Source organism: Podarcis liolepis (genome assembly GCF_965112155.1).
Source record: "Podarcis liolepis genome assembly, chromosome: 2".
NCBI lineage: Eukaryota > Metazoa > Chordata > Lepidosauria > Squamata > Lacertidae > Podarcis > Podarcis liolepis.
Genome location: NC_139555.1, coordinates 62,921,182 through 62,929,476, shown reverse-complemented (window position 1 = coordinate 62,929,476; position 8,295 = coordinate 62,921,182). Strand labels below are relative to the sequence as shown.

The 8,295-nt window shown below is 46.4% G+C and overlaps 1 long non-coding RNA gene across 1 annotated transcript; it reads right to left on the bottom strand.

Moving 5' to 3' along the window:
• Positions 1–1,075: 1,075 nt before the first annotated feature.
• On the bottom strand, positions 1,076–3,479 carry LOC310700866. Its single transcript, XR_014522878.1, has 3 exons — positions 2,781–3,479; positions 2,013–2,141; positions 1,076–1,880 (listed from the first exon to the last, which is right to left on the bottom strand). It is a non-coding gene; the product is annotated as an uncharacterized lncRNA (long non-coding RNA).
• Between the last annotated feature and the right edge of the window lie 4,816 nt (positions 3,480–8,295).

Here is an 8,295-nt window from a genome sequence, read left to right as displayed (position 1 = left end):
GAGCACACTTATGTGAAAAAAATCCCCTCTGGATTCATTCCAAGTAAAAATGTATATTTATGGCACAAATATGCCCAGGCACAGCCAGTCTGAGCCACGCAGCAAGAGTGTCTGGAGCAGCAAATTCTGTAAAGCAGGTGTGGGAAAACCTTTGGTCCTCCAGATGTTGATGAACTACAATTCCCATTACCCCTGATTATTGGCCACATTTTCCTCTCCCCCGTTAATGCACTTTTCTTTCCTGTTGTCTTCTGTCCCTTGAGTCTCTGCAGTTTCCCATCCCTTCTTTCCTGTGGTAGGTTCATCTGAGATCACATATTTCCTCTAAGCTATTTTCTGATAATGTTACTGTACAGTAAGTACATGTGGAAAAGCATAGCCCTCAAAAGGCAAAGGCAAAATGTGAAAACTTTCCACCAGAGGCTTAGGCATATTGCCTATTGTGCATGAGTTAAAGTCCATGCACTGATCAAGAATTCACTGTATGTCTAACATACAGTACAATGCTATGCATGTCTACCCAGAAGTAAGTCTCTTGGTGTTTAATGGTGTTTGCTCCCAGGTATGTGGGTACAGGATTGCAGCCTAGACTTTGGTTTAGGGTTGGTGGAAACAGGGTTCTTGTACCTTTACCACCTATGTGGCAGGCAGAAGTTCAACTGGTTAAACCTTTCATAATATAGAAATATAATTATTAGAAAAGCTTCATCTGTTCACATTCTGTCTGTCAGACATTTTATTATGTCATAGTAAGGGATTTATTTTTCCTGTGGCCTCTTCTACACTTGTGAAGGACGACACAAATATGCACATGACAAAAAGCCATTTGCAAATTGTATGTAAATATGTGTCCTCTTTTGCAAGTGTCCTCTTCTGCAATCTCCATGGGCCCAGAAAATCCTGTTGGCACCCCTGAGCGCTGACACCACGTTTGTGAGGATCCTGGACACCCTCTTTCAGTGCCCTGCCTGACTTACTGGGGCACCATGGATGGTGAGCTGCATTCATTACAGAGCTGAATGGTGGCTTCAGTGAGCAAGCCGCATTTCTCTGGCCCCCTGTGTAGCAACAAATGGGGAAAATAATAAAAAAGATTGGTTGACTCCATGCTGAGTGGCACTGGGCAGAGAGGTGCACAGGACAGCTGCACCAAGCAAGCAAGTGAACTATCTTTCTGTTCCCTTCCTGGAGCTCTCAATACTTCATTGTCAAGACAATCAAAATACGGCCCACCTCCTTGGTCCGTTCAGCCACCCAGCGATGACCAGGGATTTTAATGAGACTTGGAAATTCCACCGGCAGAGTTTTCCACATGTGGTTGTAAACACTGCACCTGTTTATTTTCCATGCTATGATATACAAGAAAGGGGCCACACAAGAAAGGTGTCAGTTCTACTTTTCAATTCAGCTTCGTAACGAAGGATGTTTATTGCTCACATTGTGCCTTCAGAGCTTCATGTTCTTTCTTGATCTTTGAGATGAAAAGGCCAGCCCTTCGTCATCTGTTTGTGTGCCACTGAAAGGCTTCCAGAGTCTGTGCTGGCAGAAGAATTCCCAGCGCTTTCGCATTCCCAATGGCACTCAGCGCAAGACACACACAAAAGGGCTCCAGGGACTGCGGGAAGCCCTTGTCATCCCATTTGAGAAACATCAGTCAGGATACACATTCTCCCTTTCCAGCGTTGTCCCAGCTCCACCCTCCGCCCCCCTAAGTCTGTGTTTCATTAGCTAACATTTTGTGGTTGTCTCACTACACACTCAAGTGGGAATATCCAACGCTGGAGAGAAAAAGCGTTGCTGTGATATTTGGTGTACCACATCTGATAGGGATGAAGCAGTAGACTGTCTGATCTCTGGAATGTGGCCTCTGGCACCGTTCTCTGGAATAATTCCCCATTAACAAATGGGAAAAGGAACCATTTAAATCAAAACATCCATCCCCCAACAAAAGAGAGAGGGAGAGATACCAGAGGAAAGTGAAAACACAAAACTGGTTACAAATTTATACTCACCAGGCAGAAATTCCTATTATTTGGAACTTAAGGCAGTTTTAGTACCCTTGCATGTTTTCTGAGAGTCCATATTGTTCCAAAATATATTCGCGTTCCTGTGTCCATTACACCCCCGGATACGTACATTGTCTACAAAAAACACGGCAATTTTGTCAAGAACAAAGGTCGTTTGCAAGGTCAGCTACAATAGTTCCAAGAAATATGCATTTTAGAATACTTGAACCCTTGTGAGAGATTTTTGGAGTGGGACTTGCACAGAAATTATCGTGCCAAGAAAGGGGGAGAAAATATGACTAATAACTAGTCTCAGAGCTAAAGTTCACAATGTCCAGTGGCGAAAATGTTCCCACTGATTAATTATTCTTGTGGGGAAAGGAATTTGCTAAGTATTCGGCCTGGCATTTGCAAACACCCATCCGCCCACACAGTAACAACATGACTGTTAAAGGGGTTCTGATTAAGCACATTTGTCCATTTGCATCTTTCACTTAAGGGCTTGCCGGCTTGGCCAGCATCTGCCAAGCTAGGTGAAGAGATAAACAGATCAATCTCAAAACAAATTATGCAACTTCATGAACTTATCTTGGTGGGAACTGGTAGACCACACAAGTAGAATGGATCAACAGTGAACCAAATAATTGCTTGATTATTTTTGTTTAAGGCATGCTAACAACTTAAAGCAGATTTATAGCCACATCACTGCAAAGAAGGACTAAAGAGAGCAGAAGTATTTTGGCCGAATATTCTAGAATTATCCAATGCAATTACCAAAGAATGCAGCAGCAATCCTATATGCAGTACGGATGAGCAGTACGTAATGGGAGGCTGTAGCCACAGAACAGTTGAAGGGAGATAGCTAAGGAGATAAAGTTGAAATATTCTCCACTGTCACTAGTTGAAAAGTAGATGTGGCTTTGGAGTTTATGGCTTACTTCCTGGCGAGAGATCCTGAGAAAATAAATTATCCTTCCTAACTAGCGCCAGGGCCTTTAATGCCAAGCATTAATGTTTCTGCCAATTGTTAATTGCCTTGACAAGTTCTCTGGAAGTGGTCTGAGAATGCCCCTCTCTGCTGTTGATAACATGGCAGTACTGCCGGTGCACGCATAGCCTCGCTTTTTTTCTGATCTGGGAGAAGAAGCGGAGAGACATTATTCTTCCTGTCAAGATACAAGGAGAAAACAGTATCTAAAAGATAATTCTGGATTCCTTCCTGTCGCACTGGGAGCTTCAGACTGATCAGCGGACTCAGCACTGGGGTGGCTTGACTGGGCTTCCAGAGGGGGCGCCGTTCACTGGTTGAAGCTTCTGAAACTGCTGTGGTGGGAGCTCTGAAGAGCAAGAGGAAGAGGGGGAGAAGCAGCCTTTGGCTGTCTCGCCATTCTCTGCCTGGCCTGCCCTGCAGTTTACCTGGCCAGCTAGGCCTGGCCCAATAGCAGCACACTCTAGCCATCCTTGAGCGCCCACATAACAGATTGCCCCCCCAAAAGAAAATGCATCACATACCCAAGCAGAGGGCAAAAGGAGGGCACAGATTTGTATACAAATTGCCTAAGCTCATTTATACGTAGAGAGGCAAATGTAGAAGTAATTACTATAATTTAAATAGAAACACAGTCCATCTCAGCACAGTGGGGAAGGGTGTGGCCAGGTGACCTGTTGTCCAGGTGCTGATGGGCAATTTCAAGGTCTCTCCTCAAATATTCTTCAAACAAAGGACAAGGCCTAAGGCGTCCTGATATTCCTCTATTCATAGCTAGCAGCTTCTGCCATGGAGGCATCATTGCTCTTTGGGCCCACAGGGTGCCTCAAGGTTTTGCTCTGGAAATATTGGGAGCCACCTTAAAGGGAGATGGGAAAGGTTTCTCTCAATATTTTATTCTGTTGCTCTCAAATATTATCTACACATAATAAATTCCTGCACTCTGCTAGGAGGGTCAAAACAGCCCAAAATTGCAGTTGCTTGCAAAAGCCTAAACCAGCTACTTGAAACTGCTGATGCTAGCTACAGGTCAGAAGGTCGCTTCCTGCCCAGCCAGAAACTGCTGTTAACCGAAAAACCACTAGCAAGATGTTTCCTGCCTTACTTCTGCTTTTAAGTAATGCAAGAATAAGAAGAGATACGAAGGGAAAGCTTAGCTAGCAAAAGAAGACACGTGTACAAGGAGGTGGGAGTGCTTGGCTTAGCAGAAAGACAAGAATGGTTAGCAAGCAATAAAATTGTGTTTAGCAAGCAATATTTGCTAGCCGATTGGGGAAGTCTGTGGGTATAAGAAAGTCTGCTGGAATGTCTTGCTTTACAGCCAGTATATTTTTAGGAACTATCCAGTTGGCTGTCTCTGAGTACAGACCTTGACTCTGTGCTCAGATCTCAATAAACTCTTTTTCTCCAAAGAAGATTTTGCTTTCCTGGTACTTTTGTTCCCTCCGAGGTCCAAAGGGATGGCGTGGCTAATGGATCCCTAGGTAAATAAGGCTTCATCTCTCTGGGGGCTCGTCCGGGATAAGCCCCCTTCCCAAATACGGACCAGAGGGCCAGGCTCAACCAAGGTGAACAGCTCCGATCGGCGTTCGCATTTCCAGTGCACACCCTGCCAGTTTGTAGGGGGAGATTGCCACACCGTCCTGGAGCAGAGACATCTGGTTGAGGGAGAACAAGAGGACAGAACGGCGCCGAGGGGACAGGTCCGCAGCGGAGAAAGGTAAGCCCGAAGGAAAGGGCTAGGGGCCCGAGGGAAAGGGCTAGGGGCCCAAGGGAAAGGGCCAGAGGCCTGATCAGCCTCACCTGGTAGTTGGCAGTAGCGTGCCCGTGCAGTAAGAATGCCACCAGGAAAGGAATTGGTAAAGGTTTGGGAAAGGGAATGGGGAAGAGGGAATTGAGTGTTTTGTTGGCATGTTGTGTGTCAGATACTCTAGTGGATGAATTGTTGAATGAGGGCCAAGGCTTAGTGTCCCCTTGGCCGAGCGACTGTAGGGTTGTGCATTTTCTGACAAAATGTAGCATGTGGAGTGTGAGAGAATTTTGAAACCCTGTTAGGAGCAGAGTATCTGAATGCTTTTTAAAAAACTGGAAAACAGCCACGAAGAGTGATGATTCAAATTGAAAAACAGAGACTCAAAACTTTATGTGAGGTGGACTTGCCAACCCAGGGAACTGCGTGGCTTTGATTTGCAATTAATCAACCCCCTGTGGCGAATCAACCCCCTGTGGCAAAATATATTAAATGTCCACCCAGACCAGATCCCCTATATCTCTACATGGAAGACCAATGTAAAAAAAAAAAAAAGAATCTACCATGGCTAAAGTCTTGCTGTGACAGCAACACACAGAACAGGATTTGTACAGTGAAGCCTCTGGTGTTAGAAGACCCAGAAGATGAGGAGGGGGAGTGATTAAGCCACCACCTTACACTCCACCAACAGCCCCTCCAACCCCCCCCCAGGCCAAAATCAAGAAGCACAGGGAGGTGCTGGTGTAGGGGGAGGAGGACCTGCGAAGGAGGATAGTGAGACGGAAGAAGAGGAAGAGTTTAGGAAGACACTAGATGATATGAATCAAGGAAAGAAAATGTGGACAGGAAGACAGAAAAAGAGACTAAAGGAGTTTGTAAAGCCATTTGAGGGAAAAAGTTGGATGTAAGCCCCTTGTTAGTTGAGGCAGCAGAATGCTGCACCCCTGAAAAGAGGAAGAGATGGCAACGTAAGTGGGGACAGGCGGCGAAGAGAGTTATGTCTCACAGACAGTATGAGAAAACCAGGAAGGATCAGGCAGCTGGAGAAATGCCCCTTCAGAGGGTTTATGATCCACCAGCCCCTGTCCCAGCTGGACAAGCGAAGGCACCACAGACAGCATATACCCTTTTCAAGTGCAGATGTTTGTAATTGGAGAAATCAGAACCCCTCTTTTGAGGAGAACCCAGCGAAGATTGTAAAATTGTTTGAAGGGATTTTTTTAAACCTATAATCCCACTTATGATGATGAACAATATCCCCTGGACTCACTATTAACTACAGAAGCATTGCTTGGCCCCTGCATGAGTCAACTAGGGGAATAGAGAAGGATCCTTTTATATGGGGCAGGGAACAGCAGCAGGCTTTTCAGGATCTCAAAGTGACATTACAACAAGCCCCAGTGCTTGGCATCCAAACCCCAAGAAGCCTTTTACCCTGTTCACAGATGAAGACCAGGGGGGTAGCCAAGGGAGCCTCATGCCAGAAACTGGAAAATTGGCAGCAACCCGTCGAATACTTGTCAGAGAAGCTAACCCCAACAGAACAGAGGTTGCCCCCCCCCCCGTATGAGAGTGATTGTGGCAGTGGCCACCCTACTCACAAAGGCAGATAAATTCACGTTTGGACAGGACACCAGCTGTGTAACTCCAAGAGGAAGTGCCAGATGCTGTTATTACATTCACGCCTGAAGTTTCAGGTTGCCACAGCCCTTAACCTAGCTACCTTATTACAGGTAGGAGAAGGTGAACAAGGGAGCTGCCCACTCAGTCTTACCTGTGCCTGTAACAAAACCCACAAACCAAGTGGTTAATATAATTGGAGCCACAGGTAAATCACAAAAGGCCCCGTTTTTAGGTGGCCAAGTAATCCAGCACAATTTTTTTGTATATACCAGAGTGTCCCATTCCTTATTGGGCCGAGACTTGTTAACAAAATTACAAGCCCAGATTTCCTTCCAACCAATGGGGGAAGTAAGGCTTCAACCTCTCACTCAAGACGGAATTGGTGGTCTGGTGGTGATGGAGGATATACTGCTGCTACAAACTCCTCCCTACTCCTATCACACAAGGACAAACAGAAAGCGGAGTGATGGCCACACGAGGTGATTAAGCAGCTGTACAATACCTAGGAAAGCAACTCCAGAAAGAGGAATGACTGGAGGATGAGCATGAGCCTCTAGTCTTCCATTCGCCAACACCCCGTTGTTTGTTTGCATTTATCTCACATTTTCCCTCCAAGGAGGTCAAAGCAGTATACCTCTGAGGTAGCTGAAGCTGAGGGAGAATTACTGGCCCAATGTCACTCAGTGAACTGCACCATGGGCAGGAGGAGATTTGAACCTGGGTCTCTCCAATATAACTCCAAGACACTAACCACTACACCACACTGGCCCCTTGGGTTTTGTGAACTCATCCATGGAAGCCAAAACACAGAGGGAGAGGGGTGGGTGGCGGTGCTCCTTCTCTTCCTTAACTCACCACGAATCCTTCCCTTTGGCGGGGAGAAAGGGGAAGAAAACAGGAGGCAGGGGTCTCCCAACAGTGCCTTACATGGGAGAGTTGTGCTTTCTAGGTGCTCATCTGGCAGCCTGGGCTATTTTGCTTTGATAAAGCGAAATAAAAATGTGCTGTTTCCTCGCCTCTCACATCTGTTTCCAAAAACGCTTTAGATTGGCCATATCCTCTCGGATGCTAATTTCGTTTATAGTCTGCCCGGCCCAGCCTTCCATGCACATATGGTTCCTTTTTTTCCTGTATCACTTCTGGGACGAAATTCTATCCCACTCCATTCACCTTTCCTGCACAGGCTGGCTGAGATGGGCCACCCACGTCGAGGATCCAGGAATATTCTCACACACATGAAGCAGCATCCAAACTCCCGCCAACCCCCTGGTGGCGCTTATCGCCAGCTGGAAGATTGTGAACGTGCTTGCAATTAATCAAGTTCATGTGGGAAGGAAATGTACTGGGTTTGGGGGCGGGGGGTTATCCCATCGCTCACAGGGGTGTTAAGGGGTTGAAGTGAGTAGGCTAACACCAAGCAGTTTGTGAATCCCTTCTGGGGCAAGATAAGGGATAACGAAGTCTGGCACATTCAGGTCTTGAGGGTTTTTTTGTATGGCCTTATTGGCCACCTCATGAGAAGAGAAGACTCCTTGGAAAAGACCCTGATGTTGGGAAAGATTGAGGGCACAAGGAGAAGGGGAAGACAGAGGACGAGATGGTTGGACAGTGTTTTCGAAGCTACCAACATGAGTCTGACCAAACTGCGGGGGGCAGTGGAAGACAGGAATGCCTGGTGTGCTCAAAGGGGTCACGAAGAGTGAGACACCAACAATTGGGAAATAGTTACAAACCTCCCTTTATCAACAGTGATGTGGGACGTTGGCATAAGGAGGCTGGGCCTACTTGACTTAGGTAAATGTTGAGCCTTATGCAGCGACCAGGTGTAAGTTGTTGCAGGCCCTGGAACCAGATATGGAAACTTGCCTCAGAAAAGGCATCGGCAAACTTGGCCCTCCAGATGTTTTGGGACTACAACTCCCATCATC